This window comes from Mustela putorius, unplaced genomic scaffold (assembly GCF_011764305.1).
Source record: "Mustela putorius furo isolate JIRA1106 unplaced genomic scaffold, ASM1176430v1.1 tig00000788_pilon_pilon_pilon, whole genome shotgun sequence".
Classification (NCBI taxonomy): domain Eukaryota; kingdom Metazoa; phylum Chordata; class Mammalia; order Carnivora; family Mustelidae; genus Mustela; species Mustela putorius.
The window spans coordinates 5795111-5819442 of NW_025421481.1; the positions used below are offsets into that span (position 1 = coordinate 5795111).

At 37.7% G+C, this 24332-nt stretch overlaps 1 protein-coding gene and 1 pseudogene across 1 annotated transcript in view; both read left to right on the forward strand.

The window, feature by feature from the left end:
- The window catches only part of ANKS1B (ankyrin repeat and sterile alpha motif domain containing 1B), a 1114451-nt gene that overhangs the window by 14369 nt on the left and 1075750 nt on the right, over positions 1-24332 (forward strand).
- On the forward strand, positions 10017-10282 carry LOC123393279 (annotated as a pseudogene).

Consider the following 24332-nt stretch of genomic DNA (forward strand, 5'->3'; position numbering starts at 1 on the left):
ACATGGATACCCTTTTCACCCTATTGGGGCTCTCACCCTCTCACATCATGTACCCCTTTATAGGGATGCCCTTTCCAACTTGCTTGGCACTGACACCCCATACTCAGCTGCCCCCAGTATGAATATCTCTTTCCTTGACTTGGGCTCTGTAAACTTCCCTGTAGGCACCGGCAACCTCTCTTTTCTCTCTGGTGTGGATGATTATTTTTTCCTGCCCTTCATAATAGCTTTAGAGACTAAATTATTCTTTTATTTTTAAAAAGACTTTATTTCTTTGTTAGAGAGGGAGAGAGAGAGAGAGAGAGAGAGCATGTGCACAAGCTGGGGAAGCTGCAAGTAGAGGGAGAAGCAGGCTCCTTGCTGAGCAAGAAGCTGGATGTGGAACTTGATCTAGGACTCCAGGATCATGACCTGAGCCAAAGGCAGAAGCTTAACTGACTGAGCCACCCAGGTGCCCCTAGAGATTGAATTGTTCAGGAAGAGAAGGGAAAGAGAAGGAAGGAAAAGAAGAGAGTGGAAGAGGAAGTGAAAGAAGAGAGTAACATATTTTTCTTCTTTTTATCTGTGATGATGATGATGGTAAAAAATCTCAGTAACCACCTGTTTCCTTGTGTTGAAAGAAAATTGGGTTATGGGCAATTAAGAATTCTAGCTAACATGAAGATTATGACCAAAGTACTGTGTGGCAGTTCTCTTGGCCTCCATTTCTTCCTGCATTTTGGAGGAGAGATGATGATATTTTGGTGGGTTGGTCACCATGTTGCCTTTTTTTTAAATGAGCTTCTTCTTTCATGTATTTTGTTATGGATATGTAGTAGGCCTCCAGATTGACTGTGAGAGAGAAAGTCTTTATATATTTTTTGCTCTGTTTAGCTGAAAGTATCATAATTGTCAGTGAAGTGCATTCTCAAGAATTTTTGTAAGATGATGATAATGCAAAAAAAGTTATAAAAGCACTGAGATAAGAACTGTCATTCACTGAGAAAGTTTAGTTTGCAGAATTTGGTAGAGATGAGGATGTTAGCAAGTAGATTTTTCTTGTTATGTGAATTCCTGCTATGATTTTTAAAAATTACTTATTTGTGTGTGTGTGTGTGTGTGTGTGTATGTGTGTGTGTGAGAGAGAGGGAGAACAGAAAGAGAGGGAGAAGCAAGCTCCCTGCTGTGGGACTTGATCCCGGGACCCTGAGATCATGACCTGAGCTGAAGGCAGACACGTAACCAACTGAGCCACCCAGGTACCCCCGCCCCCACTATGATTTTTAAGATGTCATTAAAAACATTATATCAGGAAAATGACTAACTATATTTTAAAATATGGTAAATCTACATAGGTCTTGTAAAAATCCTTATTGTGCCAAACGAACCAGGACAATAAGTAATTCATACTGGGGATTTCCCAGACTTTAAATTATTGCCAGGAATCCTTAATTCCTAGAAATAAATCTTTGAAAAGAAATTTCCAGGTAGCTCTTTAGTAAGTGTTTGATATCACTGAATAATACTCTTCTTATTTGTAAAGAGCTGGAAACAAATAGTTTGGGAACATTGCAGAAATAATTCATTGGAGTTATATTCTGTATTTTTTATTTTACTTTATTTTTTTAAAGATTTTATTTATTTATTTGACAGAGAGAAATCACAAGTAGATGGAGAGGCAGGCAGAGAGAGAGAGAGAGGGAAGCAGGCTCCCTGCTGAGCAGAGAGCCTGATGCGGGACTCGATCCCAGGACCCTGAGATCATGACCTGAGCCGAAGGCAGCGGCCCAACCCACTGAGCCACCCAGGCGCCCCTATATTCTGTATTTTAAAAGACCATTCGTCTTCTCATGCCAAATTCAAGAAAAAATAACAGCTGGCAGTATTACCAGCTGCTGTTCTGCTTTTCTAGGTCTGAGAAGGCAAACTCAATGGAACGATGATCAGAATTTTGGTTTTACTATCTAAGAAGGGAGCCAAACAGGCCTAGATTTAAACAGCATACTTAATGTTCAGGATAACATTTATTTATTTATTTTTAACCTTCTTAACCTTTTCTTATAATTAGCAGCACCTCTAATAACGCATGACCTTTTTGCAGTATTTCTTCTGGTATCTTGGCTTTTTTTTTTTTTTTTTAAGGATTTTATTTATTTATTTGAGAGAGAGAGAGAGAGAGAGAGCGAGAGCGCATGCCCCACCAGCAGGGGAAGTGGCAGGGAGAGGAAGAAGGAGGAGGAGGCTTCTGGCAAAGCAGGGAGCCCGCAGGATCATGACCTGAACCAAAGGCAGACATTTAACTGACTGAACCTCCCAGGCACCCCTTGGCTTTTATTTTTAAGGAATCCTTGGGTTTACACTTCACAGTTTGTGACATTCATTAACCGAACAAGGGACCGTATGGAATATCTATTCTACCTATTCCTGTTCTCTTCAATCCTTCCAAAACTCTTGAATCTTGAATTGACAGATACTATTTTCTCAGCAATATAATCCGTATTATTTCTGTGATAGAAAGGAGTTGAGGAAAGGAATCATCCATGTCTGATGTGACCTTTCTCTGAAGTCTTGCTTGCTTGCTCTTTACATTGAAATAGGGGTTTATAGGACTATTCAAGTGCATATATACATACTTATATATGTGTATGTATGTATAATCAAGGAAAACTTGAACTACCAGGAGTTAAGAAAGTTCTTAAGATGAGAAATCAAGGTGGCAGGGATCTGGGGACAGGGTCATATAGCATGTAATAGAAGCTGCTGAATCTCTTTGGGCTTAATCTCATGTTTGGGGGGAGGATGGGGACAAAATCTTAGAAAAGGGGCATGTGGAAAAAATTTTATTACCTTGTCTATTTTATGAACTTCTTGAGAGAATACACCCAAACCAGAAATCTGTCTTCAACTTGCCTTTCTTACTTCCCCTTTGTCATGCTTCCTGTACTTCTTTAAAGAGCTAGAATACTGTGTGATACAATTGGGCACCTTATCCAAGGTGACAGTGACATTGATAGTGTTAAATAACTGCCAGGAAGTTTCTAATAGTAGTCACTCAAAATGAATGCTTACATTTTTCTTTTCACTTGTTATTGGCTTTGGGCATTATCTAGACTCTTACTGTTACATTTTTAAAAAATATGTATTTATTTTAAATTAGTGAGAAGTGCATATAGAAAACTCTTCTTTCTTTGACCCTTCTTCGTTGACTGTGGGCCAATATCAGAATTGAGAACATTAATCTAGACTTATAAGTTTATACAGATTCAGAAGTCCAAGGTTCTCCTGTTTCCTCTTTAGTTAACATTTCTAGGTTCCCTCTCTCTTTTCTTTCTGATTGCCTTCCATAATAGTTCAGCTGTTTTCCTTCAGCAACTCAGCTGTGTCAGCTTTCACTGGTAAACCCTGTAGCTAGAAACTAGAAAATACTGTGACAAAAGAGGAATAGTAATGTTAGGAAACATAAAGAATAGTAGGTTAAGAGAAACAGACATGGTTTGACCATGGTTTTCTCAAGGCAGTTTATGTGGCTGATTCAGCTAAAATACCTCTGAGGCTAGATATCTGTATTAGAAAAGTATATGGGAACTTTACCCTGGATAAATGGTCACAGGCTAGAAAATAAGGGTGACACTTAAAGTCCAGGGATTCAAGGGGCTCTACTTTTGGTTTTCAGAGCTTATTACCTTGGATGGGCTTGTGTTTTTAATCTGTCTTAGAAACATTATTTCCAAACATCCATAAATGTGAATCTTAATTCTTTATATTCCACATTTCTATACATACATCTTGCTAATATTTCAAAAGTTTCCTTTTCTTTTTGCAAATAAAGTGCTCATTTTGGCTGTTTTCCAACTATGACAGTTGGTGGACATGCTTCAGTAGAGAAAAGGAAATTTTCCTTGCTTATCTACTCTTTTCCGTCTGCCCAAGATAATGTGTCTGTCAATTGTGACCTGATTTTGAAATAATTTATTAAATAGAGGGGTGCATGATGTTATTTAAAATTTTGGTATGACATTGACTTTAAGTCTTTTATAATAAGCTCTTTACTGAATTCTCTGGTGAGGTTTATTGCTCCTGGGATTTTAGAAATTTCTTAACTCCTTCAGTGAATTTGGACTCTGTTCAGTGTCAAGTATCAGTAATGTTTACTCAGGAAATTAAACCAGCTTGTCTATTCAGAAGATGAAGCATGCTGGGTTTTTTTTTTCTTTGCCATGAAAACATTATGTTGGAAATATATTAATTTTATAGATAAAGAGAAGGTCCTTATTAGTAGATTGCTTAAGAAAAGTGATAAATAAATGAATATCAAATAGTTATATTAGTTAAGTTTGCTTTCATTAAATATGTTGACATCTTTTCATTATATTTTGTTAAAATTCAATATATATGCAATAGATGGTAGTTTAAGGTTTTATTTTATTTTATTTTTTAATTTTATTTATTTATTTTTTATTTGACAGACAGAGATCATAAGTAGGCAGAAAGAGAGGCAGGGAGAGAGAGAGAGGAAGAAGCAGGCTCCCCGCTGAGCAGAGAGCCTGATGCGGGGCTTGATCCCAGGACTCTGGGATCATGACCTGAGCCGAAGGCAGAGGCTTTAACCCACTGAGCCACCCAGGTACCCCTAGTTTAAGGTTTTAAATTTGTAATCTTTTCAGTTGAAGTTGGGAGAGAAATCTAAAAGAGTTATATTTCTTTTAAAAAGCATGTTCCTTGGTTTTAAAAATTATTACTCCCAAATATATATCCTAAATCTATATCTCTATTTTAGTCCTCTCTCCTATACTGCAGTCTTGTTTTTCCCAGTGGTTTATTGAACATCATCTTTAATGGAGTTATGAAACTTGAAATGTTCATTATTTTTACCCATAGGTCTGCTCTACCACGTGTATGACTCCTTTGTGTTAATGGAGCTACAGTGCACCTTCATTTGTTCTAGAAACCCTAGAGCCATCTTTGATTCTTTCCCTTCCCACTTACATCCATTTGGTATGACTACTTCCAGTATTAGTCCTTCTCACCCATTCATTCTTCTGCCATTAGAGGAATTATTCTAAAACTTTTTATTCTCTGACTTACAAATCAGTGGCTCTCTAATGGACTTGATTCCGAATACACTGTAATATCATTTGAAGCCCTTTATGATTTGGCTCCTCCCTACCTGCCTCATTTCCCATCAGTCCCCTGCAGCAGCATCTTTCAACCATACCTGATTCCTATACTTAGAATTGTCAGTAGGCATCATGTGCTTTCTGCTTTTGCTCTCCTTGGAATACATGTCTTTCCTGTGTGTGCTCAGTGAAGCCCTTTTTATATTCCTAGACTCAACTCCAGCATAATCCTCTCTTCTGGGAAGCCTTACCTGATCTCTATCTTTGAATCCCCGCATTTGTAGACACCTCTATTTTTAGCACTTAGAATACTGGATTGTAATTATTTGCATGTTTGGCTTCCCTCTAGACCCTGGTGTCCTTCAGGCCTGAAGTTGTGGCTTAGTTGTCTTTTAAAGTGCTAAACGATTGTTACTATTTTATGCCTAGGACATATAGGCATTCCAAAAACTATTAGTTGAATGACAAAATGAGTGAATAACTGTAGAACATTACATGCTATATCTTTTTGGACTATATCTTTGGGAGCAATTATTGACTGAGAGAGAGGTTTGATTAGTAACCTTGGGGCTGAGAAAAATTTAATCATTTGTTAGAGCAACTATTGCTAGGCACTCTTCCTGTTGCCATAGTTTATGGGACATTGAGTTAGTTCACAGGACATTGAGATATAGAGAAATTTAGTAACGGGGACAAGTAAGTTACTTGACTAAGTAAGCAGCGTAGTTGGAATTGGAATTAAAAATTCCCTGACTTAAGAGCCAATGTTCTTTTTTCAGTGCTGGAAAATTATCAGAGCTAGAGTTTGGGGGAGGCACTTTAAAATGAAGCAAGCAGTTTTTAGGGTAAAGTCCCATTTGAAACCATAACTTTTTTTTTGCTATAGATTCCAGAAATATCTAGGAGATACTACAGGAGAGGCAATGTTAAGTTCATGCTCTTAGTAACTTTGAACCTAAATGAAAGAATGAGTGAAGAGATAATGAAGTGGAGGGAGCTAACAAAAATTAATCAAAACAAGGAGAAAGAGTTAGTAATAAAAATCAGATTACAGTAAAGGGAATGCTAATATTCATTGAATATCTACTGTATGCTGGTCTTGTAGATTTATCTTCTCCTCATCAATTGTCACAGCAAACTTATGAGATCAGTATTATTTTCCCCATTTGCATGTGGTTGAAGTCCCATGGATACTTTAGATTTAAAAGAGGTTAAATATCTTGCTCAAGATAATGTAGACAGGGCTCATGGAGCTTAGGTTCAAACCCAGTTCTATATGATTCCATCTCGTGGGGAATGGAGATAAATTTCCTTTGTACCATCAGATATCTCAGTGCAGCTGAACTATGAATCAGTCATTATAATGAATAACAGGTTTTATACAGAGGAAAAATCAGTTTAGCCAGGTGGATCCTTTGTGCTGGCTGAATTGATAATTGGTTATTTCTATACATTTGGAAGGAGTATAAGATAGTTATGATGTCTTTTCTTGGGAATTCTTCCTATTGCCTTAACATTGAGAGAAAGTATCAATCAAATATGATAAACTTTAATAATCTATAAGGCACAAACATTGACCAATTAGATGGATTCTTGCTATAAACATCTGGGGAGGCTGCACTGTAGCCCAGTATCAGTCTAGTGGGCTAGATCAGACAAGTGGACTAGAATTGTTTAGAGGCTCCATTATCTGTAAAGCTGAGAAGCAAAAAAAATTTTTTTTAATCATGTGTTGTATGGTAGAATTATTCTAGTACCAGATTAATTTGTTATATATGCTAAACGAATTAGCATTTATAGTGAGAGTGACATTTAAGAAAAAAGAAAGATGTTGTAGAATAATGAAAGTCTCATTTACGTGATATACCTACTACCTTGCCTAAGACTCCAGAAAAGCTTTACTAGTTTGATATTTGGTTTCTCATTTATCCATCTGCTTATTCATTTTGCTCATTTATTCACTCCGTATTCTTTGATTTTAAGACTGTTATTTCTGTCAATTCTGAGAAAGGATTTTTCTTTTTAAGCTATAGAATATGGATAATCTGACTGTAATCAGTTTAGGTATGAATTACTTATTTACATATCTGACTTCTGTACTAAGCTCTAAGCTATTTAAGGGTAGGGACAATTTTTTTTTTTTTTTAAATCTCTCTGCCCTCCAGTGCCTAACAGAGTACTTCATTATATATTTTGGTGACTGAATTAAAGAACTCAGAATTCAGTCAGCCTAAATGTATGTTTTTTGCAGCTCAAGCCTGCAGGTTATGAGTTTCATATATTCCTTCAGTGACCACGTAATGAGCTCTTAAAACCTGTAAATCGCTGTTTTAGAGATAGGCAGTAGACCCTAAGATGACTACAGAGAGGAGAGATTAAATGCTGGGACCCCATAGACAGGAGAAGATCTTTTAAAGGCTGCTCTGTTGTGTAGTGTCATATCATACTGTTACCCTGAGTTGTAGGGAACAATAGATGATTGAGATTGGTCCGGTTTGTTTGGGCTCAGACTCTGTAGAGATCCAAGTCCAGAAAACAAAGGATTAAAGTCTGCATTTTCTGTGGTGAGAAGCAAGCCAGGGAGTTTGGGAACCAGATGGAGGTAACAATGTCTTATGTCTCTTAGGTGGATGTCAGGAGGGAATTGAGGATCTGAGGACCAACGTTATCATAGCATTTCTGGGAAAAAAGGCAACGTCTCAATGGTGAAGGCAGACAAAGGGCCTGGAAACGCAGTAGGTCAGATACTAGCAGGGAGAGGGAATAGGAAAATAAATCCTTTAATTAATAAAAATCCAGGCCTTGTTAATTTTTGGTGTTTTATCCTGATCACATGGCATCACCTGCATTACATCTGCTGAGCAGCTCTCTAGTATTGTAGTCACTATGGGGACTTAGCAGGGTTTTTCCTAAAATTGGGCAATGAAGAGCTCAACATGGAAGCCTAAAAGTTAAGGCCTAGTTGAGAAGAAAGTTGAGAAGAACCTTCAGAATAGTTTGATCAAGGAGAGATTCCTTGTCACTTGCCTTCTGTATTCCTGCCCAGGTTTTCTCTCTCTCTCTCTCTCTTTTTTTTTTTTTTTTTTTGGTTTCTCTTTTTCTTAAACAGGAAACTGAAAAAGCCCAGAAACCTTTCCTTGACCTTACTGTATTCTGCTTGCTTATCTCAGGCTTTTTCTCTTCATCAGATTATTTGAGAAAAAGAAGAACCAAATACTCCTTTAACTTCTGTGTTCTTAGATTATTGAAACACACCTCTTAAACTTCGTCGTTATGTTCTTGATAACCAATCATATGGTACCCCCATCCTCATCTTTCCGTGTTTCTCAGCAACATTTGATATTTTTGACTGTCTTTTCTTTCTTAAAACCTGTTCTTCCTTGACCTTTGTGATTTAATACCAATTCACTGTAGTGGAACAGGGTTGTGCCTTACCCAATGCCATTTTAATTCAGCTGTTGACCAGCCTACCATAAGTATGTGTGTGATGCCCAGCCAGGACCAGAAAGAACTGTCTAAACAAACTGAGCCTGATGTGAATTGTTTAGGATTGCTTAGCCAACTGGTAGAGTCCAGAGCAATTATAAATGGTTCGAAACCACTGAGTTTTAGGATGGTTTGTAATGCATCATTATTGTGGCAATAAACAACTGATGGAGCACACGGAAAAGACCTGAAGGGAGTTATCAAAAAAATAATGCAAGAAAATTTCCTGTACTGTAGGATACATGTCTCTAGACTTTAAAAGCTTCCCAAGTATCCAGCATAATGAATGAGAAAAGACCACAAAGCTGCATAAATCTGAAATTTAAGAACATCATGGATTAAAATAAAATTCTCAAAGTTTTGTAGAGATTATATAGAACAAAAGAAAAGAAAACACAAAAACAAGTCCTATAGAGATGAATGGAAATCAGAATGACATCAAACTTTTAATAGCAGCACTAGATTATAGAAGACACTGTTGCATTGCTTTCAAAATTAGGAGGAAAATCACTTTCAGCTTGTTTTGCTATTTAGACAAACTGTTGATTAGAATAAAGAAATTCTAAGACTCAGAAGGATTCAAGTGTATCTTATGTGTCCTTTCATAAAAAGCTTCTGAAAGATGAACTTGTATAAAACAAAGGAAGAATTCAATAAAGAGAAAGTCATAGGATGCAAAAAAACAAAGGATTTGGTGCAGGAGGGCAGAAAATAGGGTTCCTTGAAACTAACTCTTCACTAGGCTTAGAGAGTACCAAGTCCAGATTGCAGAAAGAGAATAGAAGACTATGGGAAGGATTTGGGAGAATGAAGTGTTTGGTATTTTGAACATTGGAAAAAACTGACTGTTGACAAATGTGTTAGACTTGGAAAAAAACAGTGATAGGTAAATGGAAAACAAAGCAAATGAAACAAATGGTAATTATTAACTTCAGAAAGATATTTTTAAAGCATGGAAACAATCACATTGTATTAGCTGGCTCAGGAATAAATATTTATGTAGTCGTAATGGTATAAATACTGATTACTGATTTAAACATACTGAGAGAGAACAGTGTGTGTAGAGGGGAATGGGGAGGAAGGCCGATGGTGTAAGAGAGCAAAATTCTCAATTTCTGTAATAGGAATTAAAATTACAATATTGGAAATTGAGCAATCAGAAAATATCCATATAAGCTTCATATTTAGACCAGAACAAACTACTAAAGAGTCCTCTGAGGTATAGGACTAGAGCAAATGCCATATTTTTCCTGTTAAGGGCTGGAAAGTAAATATTACAGGTTTTATGGGCCATACGGTTTTTGCTGTTGTGGGGTGAAAACAGTCATTGACAATTCATGAATGACTGGACATGGCCATGTTCCAGTAGAACTTTACAAAAACAGATGGCGGGTGCTCTCTGGGTTCTGTCCTAGTTTGTGGAGACATGGCTAAATGTGCCAAGAAGTTGGAATCATCAGTAAATACAGGATTTGTTATGGTGCTTCTGTCAGGAAAATGGTGAAGAAAATTGAAATAAGCCAGCATGCTGAATATTGGTCCTTCTGTGGCGAAACTAAGATGAAAAGATGAGCTGTGGGGATCTGACAATGTGGTTCCTGCATGAGAATGGTAGCTGGTGTGCCTGGGCCCACAACACCACATCTGCTTACACAGTAAAGTCTGCCATCCGGAAACTGAAGGAACTGGAAGACCAATAAAAGCTCCACCCTTTGAAACACTGCTAGCCTATAACTGGGTTAATTTATGTAACTACAACAGCAACAAAAACACCTGATGGTGGAATGGATTTGGGCTGTGGGACATAGTTTGCTCACGTTATGACTAGAGGGCAAAGGTGGTGGGATGGAGATAATTTTCTTTTCCTATTTCAAGGTCACTTTTAGACTTCCCTGCCTCCCCCCTCCATTAACTATAGAATGAATAGAGTAATTTTCCATATTGCCTCTCACATCAGTGTCCAGTTTTATTATTTGTAAAGAGTTTGTATTTTAGATTATCTGAACTACTTACTGTCTCCAAATGTTGACCCAGAGATCTTGCTTCTGTGCCTTATGCTCTTTCCTCTGGAATTGTTTTCTTTACTTTACCTCTTTGCTTTTGAAAATTGTATATATATCTTTCTGAGTTCTACCTGAAATAACTGCTTCTCTAAGAAACTGTTATAGTTTCTTTCTACCCTACTATAAACCCTTGTTCAGGTAGCTGACCAGAGATGTTTTAATCCTTCTTTTGGGAGAGATTGAATTTTGGGGTCAGACAGTTCTGAATTTGAATTTATTATCTACTGTATACTTACTATATGACCTTGAAAAAATGTATTTAACCTGTCTGAACCTTTGCTTTTCTTATTTATAAATACTTCACATGGTTCTTTATAGAGTTAAAGTTGTTTAATACTATTTTCTTCTCTTCACTTCTAACACTTTTGATCAGCCTCACATTATAGTTATTTGTGTACTTTTCCCGAAACCCTTAGTAACCTACACTCAGATTGGGTCTTCATTTTAAATATCCTGAAGCGGTGCTCAGTAAGCATTGATTTGATTGAACTGAAATAAGAAGAAAATGTCTTAGTGTTGATTTGTAGCCAAAGAATTCTGGCTTTATGATAAAATTAGAGAAATTTTATATTCTACTGTTTGCCTGTTCCCTAATCTTTTTTACATGGCTTGTTTTTATTAGTTCAATTCTGTTTTCTCCCACATTGCAAAGGAGGTGCAGTGTTAGAGGGGAATAGAGTGACTTGATTTTTCCTTTGATGGGAACTAAGCCATATGTTTGTATTGAGTCAGCTACTCCAGACTCTGAATTCTCAATCAGATGGTCAGCAGTGTTTAATTGAATTCCCAATATGTGCAAAGCTACACTGGGTGCTGTCACTCTAGGGAGACATAACCATCTGGAAGAACTTGTTTTTAAGAACCCAGAATATGAGAAATATGTCTCTTTGTATCTAAATTAAAATGATACTAAATTTGGCAAAGTAAATAGCTGGCATAAATGCTGTCTTTTGCCTCGCATTCTCCTCTTTTATCTTTCTTTTAATCTCCAAGAAGAGACATCCTCCTTTTTTGCTATGGCTAGGATGGTGTACTTTTCCCTTGATTTCTTTCCTCCCTAATTATTGATAATTTGTGTAGTACAGGATTCTGATGTTTAAAATCCTCAAGTTCTTTTAGTTTTTGGATCCTTTTCTAACTTTAAATGTGTATATATGATAAGCAGAATCCTAAAATGCCCTCCTAAGATTTCTTGCTGTAATCCCTATGACTATGCATATGCTGGATGTTACTTCCTTGATTATGTTATGTTACATATCAAAAGGAATTTTGAGATATAATTAAGGTTACTAATCAATTGACTTCAAGACAGAGAGATTATCTAGATAGATCTAATATAATCACATGAGCCCTTTAAAAGCAGAATGTTTTTCAACTGGTAGCAGGAAGGGAAGCCAGAGCTTGAAAACATGGAAAAGGATCTGTTACATTGTTGGTGGCTTGAAGACCGAGGAGAATATACACAAGGGTGAGAGAGCAACCTATAGGAATTGAGAACAGCCTATAGGAACAGGAAGGAAATGGCATCTTAGTCTTAAAGCTGCTTGGAGCAGAATTCTGCCAATAGCCTGAATTAGCATGTAAGTGTATCCTCCGTCAGAGCCTCCAGATGAGAGCTCAGCCTGGTCAATGCTTGGATTTTGTCATTGTGAGACCCCATGCAGAGAACCCAGCTAAGCCCAGTTGAGCTTTTAACCTACACAACAGAGATGTTTGTGGCTTATTTGTTACATAGCAATGGAAAACTAAAAAAGTCCAGGTCTTCCCGGTTAAGAAATGAGTTCCATTTCCTGCCTGACTAGTGGTTGGCTTATTTCTTTCTTCTTTTCATTGTTAAATTTATAAATTAAATTATCTAAATTCATTGCCTTAGTCTATATGCAAGTTTATTCTTTTCTTAATTCCCATGCATCTGTTTCTCAAAGGTCCAAAAATGACTTTCTGATGAACTAGCGACTTCTTCCTTACCAAACCCAAGGGCTTCTTCATTTTTATTGTCTTTGGTGTTTTGTATTGTACTTTATTTTCTTTTTTGAAATTGATACTTTTTTTTTTTTAAGATTTTATTTATTTACCTGAGAGAGAGACAGTGAGAGAGAGCATGAACGAGGAGAAGGTCAGAGAGAGAAGCAGACTCCCCATGGAGCTGGGAGTCCGATGCAGGACTCGATCCTGGGACTCCAGGATCATGACCTGAGCCGAAGGCAGTCGTCCAACCAACTGAGCCACCCAGGCGTCCCGAAATTAATACTTTTTGTAATACTACGTGATTCTGGTTTTTACCCTCCTTTCTTCCACCTCTTTTGTTGTCTTCACAAATCTTGCTGACTAGTATCGGAATTGATTTAGGAACTTCTGCAAAGAACCAGCAAAGGCGATTAAAGAAACAAGAATTTTAAGAAAAAAGTCGGTGAAGTCCAAATTAATTTTCCTGATGTCTTTGTTAACGTAAGGCTCTTCCTAAGGAGCCAGATGTGTTCCTTGGCTATTTACCTGTAGACATTGTATAGGTGTTATATCTGTTACCTATCACCATAGTAATGTTTCCTAACAAAGTATGCCCAGATTCCTGTTTGTATGTTATATTAAAAACACAATCATTTATTATCATTCATGGATCTGCTAATTTAGCCTGGGCTCATCAGTCAGCAGAGTGGTTTAGGCTTGGTGGATAGGTGGTTCTGCATCTCACTGCAGTTTGTTAAAATATGGGTTGGCTATACTGATAAGACTTCATGTGTTTCTGGGGTGCCAGGGTGGCTCAGTGGGTTAAAGACTCTGCCTTCAGCTCAGGTCATGATCCCAGGGTCCTGGGATCGAGCCCCACATTGGGCTCTCTGCTCAGCAGGGAGCCTGCTTCCCCCCTCTCTCTCTGTCTGCCTCTCTCCCTGCTCATCATCTCTGTCAAATAAATAAATAAAATCTTAAAAAAAAAAAAAAGACTTCTTGTGTTTCTGTCCTCCTTGGTGGAATGATCCTAGCCATAGCATACTCCTGTCATGCCCATGACAGTGGTGCCAGAGAGCCAGCGGAAACATGTCAGAGCTTTTTAAGGCCTGGCTTTGGGGCTGGCGTACAGTCACCTCTGCCTCATTCTGTTAGAGAAAGTCACATGGCCAAACCACAAACGAGGGGTAGGAGAATATATGCTACTGTGGACTAAATTATGTCCCCTTATCCCAGCAAATTGCTATGTTGAAGCCCTAATCCCCAGTGTAATGGTATTTGGAGATGGGATCTTTGGGAGATAGTTAAATTTAGATGAGATCTTAAAGGTTTGCTCTCATAATGGGTTTAATGCCCTTATAGGAAGAGGCACCAGAGGGCTGGCTAGCTGGCATAAGCTCTCTTGCACTCCCCCCTCATCCCTTCTGACCCTGCCATGTGAGGACACAGCAAGAAGGTGGCCATTTGCAAGCCAGAAAGAGAGCTCTTACTAGGGCCTGGTACTTTGATTTTGGACTTACAGCCTCCAGAACAGAGAAAATAAATATCTATTATTTAAGCCACCCAGTCTATGGTATTTTGTTATGGTAGCCCAACTTCACCAATATATACTCCATCCCATTAGGGGCAGGAACTGCAAAGTTACATATTTGATAAAGGTCACTGATGTAGGGAAGGATGGGGAACTGTGTCAAAAAATGCCACTTGTCAAAGGCATTGAGTAGAATTTCACATTCTCTTCTTTTACCCACTCAGAGTAATTATCTCTACTCTTTATAATCTATTAAAAAAATTCTGCCTACTCTATAATAATCATGATAGGTTAGGTTATCATGCCATAACAAGCAACCCACAACTATCTTAGTAACTTAACATAGAGTTTATTTTCCTCTTTTGCAAATTACTGTGGTTCTGGGTTCTTCATGATCCTTCTCTCCAGGTTTTGGTTTAACATTCTGCAGTGTATTGTCTATGACACCTCCTTGTTAACAGGCAATTACCATGGTAGGCTTGGAGGGCTAGACAGCAGTTATTAAGTGCTTTGGCCCTGAAGTTACATGTTATTATTTCTATGTACCCGGAAATAGAGGAGACCCATGTATTGGTGAACATCAGTTATGATTTATACTCTCACCCCTTCCAGACCTCAGTTTCCTCCTTCAGTGGCAAAGGTGAGTTAGATGACTTTCTTCTCAAATATTCTACAGTAACAGAATGCCAACAGTCTTTGCCTTGCTGCTGTGGTGCTCTAGATCAAGTGCCCACCATCTCCCCAAAGTCACCCTATTTTATGACAAATATTTGTGAGGCATCATTAGCCTTAAATTAGTTCTCTATGATCATCTACTATTTCAACTTCAGTCCAAATTGTTACCTCACTCTTCTGTAAGTCATGACCTTTGCTTTAATCTCATACTGTTTTTATCCTTGTCCATTCTGCTGTTAGCCACACTGGCCATTTTTCCCCCTCACATATGTCAAACTTTTTCTTTCCTCGGGGCCTTTGCATTTGCTATTTGCTTTGGCATGTTCTTCCTCATTCTGGGTCTGTCTCATTATTCTCTTCTCAGGTTGAAGAATGTTATCACCTCAGAATGGCTTTACTGCTTTATTTAGATTAACCCCACCCCCTACCCCCCATTACCACAGCATATCATGTTCATGTCACTTAGTGCTATCAGAAATAATTTTGTATATTTATTTATATTTATTTTCTGTTTTTCCAAATTAGAATTTAAGCCCTCTGAAGGTAGGGACTTTGCCTGTCTTTATTGCTGTATCCCTAGTGCTTAAAACAGTTATTTGGCACATAATAATCCCTCAATTAAATTTGCTGCTGAATTAATACTGGCTTCTCAGCACTTGGTCTCATGACTCCCTTTATCTGGCCTGAAAGCCGTGTGTCTTGTTTTGACTTGACTACCCATTTCTCCATATCACAAGTGATGTTCATTTCATTCCTACATGTTGTTTATACACAAATGAAATAAACTGTGGTCCCTATAGCAGTGGGAACAACATCACATTGTATCTTGGGTATCTTATAGGGGACATGTACCCAGTGTCACAGGAACCCTGGGGAGGCAGCATCTGAGAGCCAATGACGAGTGGGAAGGGGGCCTACAGGGACTTACCAAGACTTTATTAAGTCTTATCTTGAAGGAAGACAAATCAGCCAGGCTGACAGAAAAAGATGGAAATTCTGAACTGAGCCATAGGAATAGATTTGTAGAAATGATATTCCCAGGGCTAAGAATTTCCTTATTAAGATAGTTGTGGTTGAAGTCCTAGGTACCATTCTCTTGATTCTGGAGCATAGAGATGAAGTGAAGTCTGATGCTTCTGAGAGGGGGAGCACCCTGCTCCTCCCAGACTGGGGATTCAGGGATCAGTGAAGAGAAAACCAGCTTGGGAGGAATGGGTGAAAGTTCAAGAAAGTACTACCACAGAAGGGGCATTCTTAGGTTGAAAGTTAAGAACTATGGACAGCTAATTGTATGACTGCTGCACAACAGAGAAGGGGTGGAATGAATCTTAGTGTGGCATTCTTCCATTTCCTCTGGAAGGACGATTTCTTGTTCTCTAGTATATATTCTCCAGTTTCAAGTTCATGATGGACACTCAATAAGTATATATTGAATGAATAAATCGAATATTTTATGTATCTTTGTCTTTGTACCAGCTTCTTTCTTTTTCTCTTATTTACTGTTCTAAAAATGTTGCTTTTATTTTTTGCCCCCATCCTAAAAAAATTATTCTCCTTCTACCATTCCCATCAAACTCCTGTCCCCCCCCCCCCCCCCCATTGTTAGACTTCTACCATTTTCTTTTTCTTCATGGTCAGATGTCAGGAGAGTAGTTTGCTATAGCTATCTCAATCGCCTCATTATTCATTGATACCTCAACTTCTTGGAAACAGAATTTTTCTTTATCACTCTGACACTCTCTCAAATGTCACGAGTACCTTTCTTTTGTTCTCACATCCAGTGGCCTCATTTTCAGTACTAATTTTCCATGATTTCTTTGCTACAACTAGTACTGTTGATAGTGCATGCCTCTGGAAACACTTTCTCTTATCTTGATGATCCTTCTGCCTCTCTGATTGCTCTCTTTTATCTTGGCTTGATTTACTGATCATTTTTCTTCTTTTCTTTCCTCTTTCCTCTTTTTTTTCCTCTTTTTTCCCCTCTCTTTCTTCTTTTCTTCTTTCCTCTGCCTTCCCTGCTTCTCTAAATGTGGATAGAATCCAAGGTTCTGCATACAATATCCTTTCTTATCTTTTCCAGCTCTCAGTGTCAGCTCTCATCTTTATGCTGTATGTGTCCCAAATTGTAAGACTTCACCTCTCTGTTCTCTTTCCAGACTTCTGTTTCTAACTGCCAGCTGAACCTTTTCGCTTGAATATTCTACACAAAGCCAATATGTTAAAAACTTCCATATCCTCTGCCCTCCTCACCTTCTTCTGCTCTATTCTCTGATGATAATAATCCTCTTGGTCATCTAGATTAAAAATTTAGAGTCTTTGACTTTTCTTCATTCATCATATTTTCAATCAATTTTCCCTACTGAGACAACTCAGGGAAACCATCAGCTCTTTGAGATAGAGGACTGTGACTTCTTTTTATTTCCTGTTTCCAGCTCCTGGCATGAGTGTCTGGTAGATACAAAGTAGGTGCTCAAAAGATGTTGGTTAAATGGACTACTGTTTGCCCTATTGATTTTTCCGTGTAATATCCCTGTGGTTATTATAGTTTTACTTTATATTCCCACTGCTTTTGAGTTTTTTTTTTTTTTTTTTGAGATTTTATTTATTTATTCGAGAGAGTGGGAGAGAGAAAGCATAAAGAGGGGGGAGGGGAGAGAAGCAGAAGCAGGCTCCTTGCTGAGCAGGGGAGCCTTGACAGCGGTCTCTATCCCAGGACCCTGAGATCATGACCTGAGCCCAAGGCAGATGCTTTACTGACTGAGCCACCCAGGGGCCACTTCTCTTGTTTTAGTTTTGAGTCCTTGTTATCTTTGATCTGGACTCCTGTAATGATCCCGTGATTGCTTTTATTGTCTCTTTTTTTGTGATCTACTGTATGTATTGCTTTTAGATACACTTTCTAAAGCACAGACTCTGTTACGTCACTGTACTGCTTAAAAACTTAGTGAGTCCTTATTAACAACAAAATAAAGTAAAAATTCCTCAGTTTGATTTTCAAGGTCTTCTGTGATTTGGCCCTAAATACTTGTTTGATCTTCATATCCCTTTCTTTCTTTATTTTCTCAGCAAATTATTATTTTCCTGCCTCTGTTATTCATTTCTTTAACAAATATTTTCTGAACGTTAACCATGTACTAGATGCTCTGGTAGGTACTGGAAAGACAATTGAAAAAGTGAGAGTCTCAGCCCTTTTAGAACTTGAAGTCTAGTTGGGGAGAGAGACATCAAGTAAGTAATTACACATAAAAATATTTCATTGCAGTTATGAGGGCAAATGCTACTACGGCTTTTTTTTTTTTTTAAATGAATCTAGCCATAATGTTATATATTCTGTGCTAATTTTCAAAACCTAACTCAAATAAATGCCCTTTCCTTGGGGATGCCTTTCCTTACGTCAGCTGGAAGTCATTCTCCAACTTCTGGTTCCACTTATCTGTACCTTTTCATGACTTGCCTCACTTTTTGCTTTGGATTATGTGTGAATATTCTTTCTCTTACAAATTATTTGAATAATGTGGAATGTGAAAGACTTTTAAGTCACTCTTGACTATCTCAGTATATTTTTTGCAGTAAGTTGGATGAATTAAATAAATTGTATTGTGGATCAGTTTCAAGGTTTTTTTTTAAGAATCACTTTTTTTATTTTAAGGAATTATTAAACTTGGGGCAATTACTTGGGGCAAATTTAGTAGTTAGAAAATTTAGATTAAGCTTGCTAGTAATTATAGCTTTGGGGTAATTAGAGAATTTAAACGGATTATTATTTTTTAATTTTTATTTTTTAAAAAGATTTTTATTTATTTATTTATTTGACAGACAGAGATCACAAAGTAGACAGAGAGGGAGGCAGAGAGAGAAGGAAGGGAAGCAGGCTCCCTGCTGAGCAGAGAGCCTGATATGGGGCTCCATCCCAGGACGTGGGATCATGACCTGAGCTGAAGGCAGAGACTTCAACTCACTGAGCCACCCAGGTGCCCCTTAAATGAATTATTTTTTTAAAATTTACTACATTATGTCATTTACTCTCCAAATCAAATTGATCTGAAAATCTTTTTTAATGTAGATTGCCGGAGTGTTGGGAGGACAGAAGACTACTATTTAAATATCAAATACAAAAAGAAAATATGAGTAGAGTAGTCCTGAGACAAAGTTCTTGAGTTCATTTGGCCAAATTTGTCTGCTAGTTTTTTCCCTCTGTATTCTGATAACCCAAATCTAATTTTAGTTTCTATATGGTATCCTGCTCATTTTATCATATGGAAGCAAGGAGAGTTCATTCATTTATTTAGTGATATTAATAATAATGGTACTAATAATCCAGTATGCTATAAATTGTTATATTTGTAACGTTTATGCAATTCTGACTACATATACTGTGTCTTCTCTTTTCATTTGATTCTTGTAATAGAAGCTATCAGACAGTGGGAAGCATTGTTATGACTATGCCAAAGGACATTAGTTTCTACATGGAACTGACTCCTATAAGGCTGGAACCTACAACTTTGATCTCATTAGCATTATGTGATTACTGTTCATCTAAACTAATTATGTAGATGGGCCAAATATAGTTCACATCTTCATTCTTTTATAGAACTCCAAATTATTTAAGTGTTAAGTCTCAGATAATTAAAGGATAATTATATATATATATATATATATATATATGAATATGCATAAAATATATATACACATGGGGCACCTGGGTGACTCAGTGGGTTAAGCCTCTGCCATCAGCTCAGGTCATGATCTAGGAGGTCCTGGGATCGAGCCCACATTGGGCTCTCTGCTTAGCGGGGAGACTGCTCCCCCCGCCCCGTCTGCCTCTCTGCCTACTTGTGATCTCTGTTTATCAAATAAATAAGTGAAATCTTTAAAAAAATATATATACACATATGTATATTCATATGTGTATTTATATATGTACATGTATAAATATATACATATTTAAAGAGTTTATTTATTTATTTATTTGAGAGAATGAAAATGGGAACATGAGCATGGGGAGGGAGGCAAAGGGAGAGGGAGAAGCAGGCTCCCTGCTCAGGACTCAATCCCAGGACCCTGAGAACATGACCTGAGCTGAAGGCAATGGCTTAACCGACTGAGCCACCCAGATGCCTCCCCAAAATATTATTCTTAAAGGCCTGTTTTATTTCAGCTTCATTTAAGTAGTTTGGATATTGTGTACACAAGTTGAAGTTGGCACTAAAGCAGTCATTAATTTATTGCTGATCCCTGCATACCTGCATTTCAGCTGTCCTGGTATTTAATATCACCAAAGGGCAAAGGAGGTCTATTGGGAATTTTTTCTTGCTGTTTTATGTAGGTCATGGCTCTTTTGCTGTATGTACTATTCTGTGCCTTATGGGTGGTAAGCTGGTTTACAGGATATTTAAACAACTTTTTAAAAAGATTTTATTTCTTTATTTGAGAGAGAGAGAACAGGGGAAGGAGCGAGGGGGAAGAGAGGATCTCAAGCAGCCTCTGCACTGAGTGTGGAGCCCAACACTGGGCTTTTGTCAACACTTGCTATTGTAAGCCTTTTGAATTTTACTTATTTTGGTGGGTGTGTTGTGGTATTTCACTGTGTTTTACTTTGCATTTCCCTGCTGAATAATGGTGTTGAGCACTTTTTCATGTGCTTATTGGCCATTTGGATACCATCTTTCATAAAGTACCTGTTATTTCTGATTCAGTTATTTATTGTTACTTAAGCCAAAAACAATTTATTATTTTCTACAATTATATGGGTTGACCTGGAAGTTCCTCTCCTGGTTTTGTCTGGGCTCTCTCATGCAGTTGCTTACAACTGGAGGGGAGGTCTCTTGGGCTGGAAATCCCAATGTGGCCTTACTCACTTGTCTGTCTGTTGTTGTTGGCTGTGGCAAGGGCACCTTGGTTTTTTTTTCCCTATGACTTCTCTTACTCTGGTAAGTAGTAGAGTTTCCTTACATGGCTGGGTTGTCTTCCAAGAGGGTAAAAATGGATGCTGCAAGATCTTTTAAGATCTCGCCTTAGAAGTTAAATAATATTGCTTCCACCACATTATTTTGATCAGTGTGACTAACCCAGATTCAAGGGATCGGTAAATGGACTCCAACTCTTGTTTGGAAGAGCAGCTATGCCATATTAAAGGGGCATAGATACCAGAATAGGAATAATTTGTAGCTATATTTAACCACTTTCCTACAAATTTTTTTGATTATTTTTTATTGGATTATATTATTGATTTTTAGGAGCACTTTATATCTACCCCTCTGTAGTTTGGCTTTCTTTTTTCTTTTCTATTTTTTTTCTTTTCTTTTTAATAACACAGGGCTTGAACTCATGACCCTGAGGTCAAGACCTGAGCTGAGATCCAGAGTTGGATGCTCAACTGACTGAACCACCCAGGTGTTCCAGTTTTCTGTTTCTAAATGGGTCTCTTGATGTATAGGAGTTTTAAATTTCAATAAAATCCAATCTACCACTATTTTCTTTCATGGTAGTATTTTAGTGTCTAGTTGTGCTAGAGCTTTAGTAATTCATTTAAAATAATAGTGCTTCTAGTACAAGGAAAAGAATATTATTATCAGTAAAGCCATTTACTCTCTTTCTTTCACTTATTTATTCATTTAACAAAGCATTGTAGGCTATTCATCAGGAAGTTAAGTACTTTTGAAATGTGTATTTAAAGGAAAGTTGAGAATTTCTTAGTTTCATGACCATTGATGAAAGTTAGTATGTTGGAGCAGTTTTTTTAGTTGATTATCTCATTCTGAGAGGTCTACTTGGTTTAAACAGTAGCTCTCAAAACAAATTTTAATCTGAGATATTTTCAAATTCTTTTGAACAGTCATAGAATTAGACTAATAAACAAAATCCTATGCCTGTGGGAGCCAGGCATTAGCTATTCTCCTTTAAATTTTAATATTTAATTCTTTAAAAATAAACTTTCCTGTTCCGATTCTGTGCCAGTTATCTCACGAAAATTAACTCCTTCAGAGAGTTCCTCCCTTTCCTATTCTCATACAGCATATTCTTTGTAACTACTTGTATTACTACCTTATTCTATTCTGTTTTGTTTGCTGTTAGGGTTATTTCTACTTTTTTTTTACCCTATGATATTGTTATTCATTTAATACTTAGCAAAACTGTATGAATGCTTAATTAACATGTGCACTGGGTATTGGCATCACATTGGTCAATAAGATAGATGTGATTCCTACCTGTGGAGGATGTAGAGTCTACTGAGAGATTAATGTAGGTAAATATGTAGCATAGCAAGTACTGTTAACAGGAAAAGTAAAGAATGTTATAGGAATGCTTCGGAGGAGCCCCTACCCTATAGTGGGAGTTAAAAGGAATAGTTTTTAGAGGAAGTGACATTTCGGCTAAGGCCACTCACTAGTTGACAACAAGCTAAATGGACTGGATCATGAAGGACTATGTAAATTATATAAAAGGAACTTGATTTTATTCTAGGAATAACGAGAAACCACTGAAAGAGAGTGACATCATCATTATTGTTTTGCTTACTACTGTTGTATAAATACTATGTAAAACGAAGAAGATTAAAATGACTATTTTATGTTGCTCCTGTTTTTTATAGGTCAGTAATCTGTTACTGGGTAATAGTCTGTTTGCTGGGCATTCCTCATTTAAGGCTCTGTCACTCGCAGATGTCAGCTGGGGCTAAAAGCCGTAAAGATTCAAGTGGGATGGGTATCTGATCTGACTCACTCACATAGCTGGTAGTTGATACTGGCTGTTGGTGGGCCATCAGCTTTGTCTCTAATCAGAGTCCCTACATGTGGCCTCTCCAGCATGGTGTTTTTGCAGGTAATCAGACTTTTTACATGGTGACAGGCTTTGCTCAGAGCAAGTGCCTCAAGAGAATCCAGCAAAAGCTTTGTGGGCTTTTCTGACCAAGACTTGGAGGTTGTAATTATTTCATTTCTACTGCATTTTATTTTTAAAAGCTTGTCACTAAAACTGGGATGGATTGAAGGTGGGAGTAGACAAGGACCACACCTCTTGACGGGAGAGGAGGTTAAAAAAAGAAGACTTCAGAAGATGCAGACATCTTTTAAAACCACCAGTTTTTCCTCTGGTCACAAATTATTTATAATTCTCTCAAATGCAAAATTCATTTCCTCTCAAGTCCTCTTACACCTTATTATTATTTTTTTAAGATTTTTATTTATTTGTCAGAGAGAGAGTGCACAAGCATGGGGAGTAGCAGGTGGAGGGAGAAGTAGACTCCCCGCTGAGCAAGGAGTCCAATGCAGGATTCCATCCCAGGACCTTGGGATCATGACCTGAATTGAGAGCAGCTGCTTAACATACTGAGCCACCCAGTTGCACCTTAAAGACTCTTCCACTGAAAGACTTGTTTGTTCTGGCATGAGCTCAGCTTCCCGTTATCTGGTCAACTCTATGCGCACATGAGGCTCCTAATGTGCAGTTCCTCAGATATGGTTTCCCTTGATATGAAAACTTGTGAACCAAAAAGATGTTTTCTGCTCCCCACATAGCCACTGTACAGTAGTGATTCAGGGATAGGATAACCACAATAGACATCCCATTCTAAAATGGGAGAAATGAGAACTACATAGCAGTCATGAGACAATTACAGTTTTGAAATCCCCTGGGCAGATTTTGCCAGTTTCTTGATTAAGTTCCAGTACTGCTCATTAGAAATTGTTTTCCATTGCCCTTGGTTTTGCCATTTGGGTTCTTGATTCTTTCTTCTGAATCATTCTTTCTTTTCCTTAAGAAATGATGTATGTCTGCATTTGGGTAGCTTTCTTGGCCTGCTTCTTACCTCTACAAGTTTGGGTGTCCAAACACTTCTTTTCTTATTGTACTTATTCCATTTATTTAAGTTGGGAATACTTTTGTTAATACAGTTACCTTGAACGTTTTTTGCTCTTTTGGTGGATTTTATTGGGGTTTACTCCATTTAAAAAGTCCATTATAAAAGTCATAACCATAAAGGTCTTCAAGCCAGGCCCATCTTTATCTTGAGTTACCTGTGAGGCTGCTGAGGGACCTGTCCATTGCTACATGTTTTAGATTTTTGTTACATCACTACTTATACTAAAGTTTTGTTCTGGTTGGTGTTGCTGTATACCCCAAACTTAATTGTTTAAAGTAACTTTTTGTTTTGCTCACAATTTTGCGGTCAGGTAGTTGCAGTCAGATGTTGGCTGTGGTCATCTGTATGGTTGTGGTCATCTGAAGGCTTAGCTGGATTAGTTGACAAAGATGGTTTATTCAAATGGCTGGGTGGATGCTGAGCTAAATAGTGCTTATATATGTTCTCTCCAGTGTTGCAATGTCAGAGCACCTAGATTTCTTACCTGGCCCCAGAATGAGTGTCTCAAGAGACTCAGACAGAAGCTGTATGACTTTTTCTGACCTAGCCTCAGAAACCATACAGTACCGCTTCTGCTGCATTCTCATGGTTACAAGCAACTTACTAAGGCTGACCTAGATTCAAGGGAAGGGTACATAGATCCTACCTCTCAGTGGGAGGAATTTCAACGAACA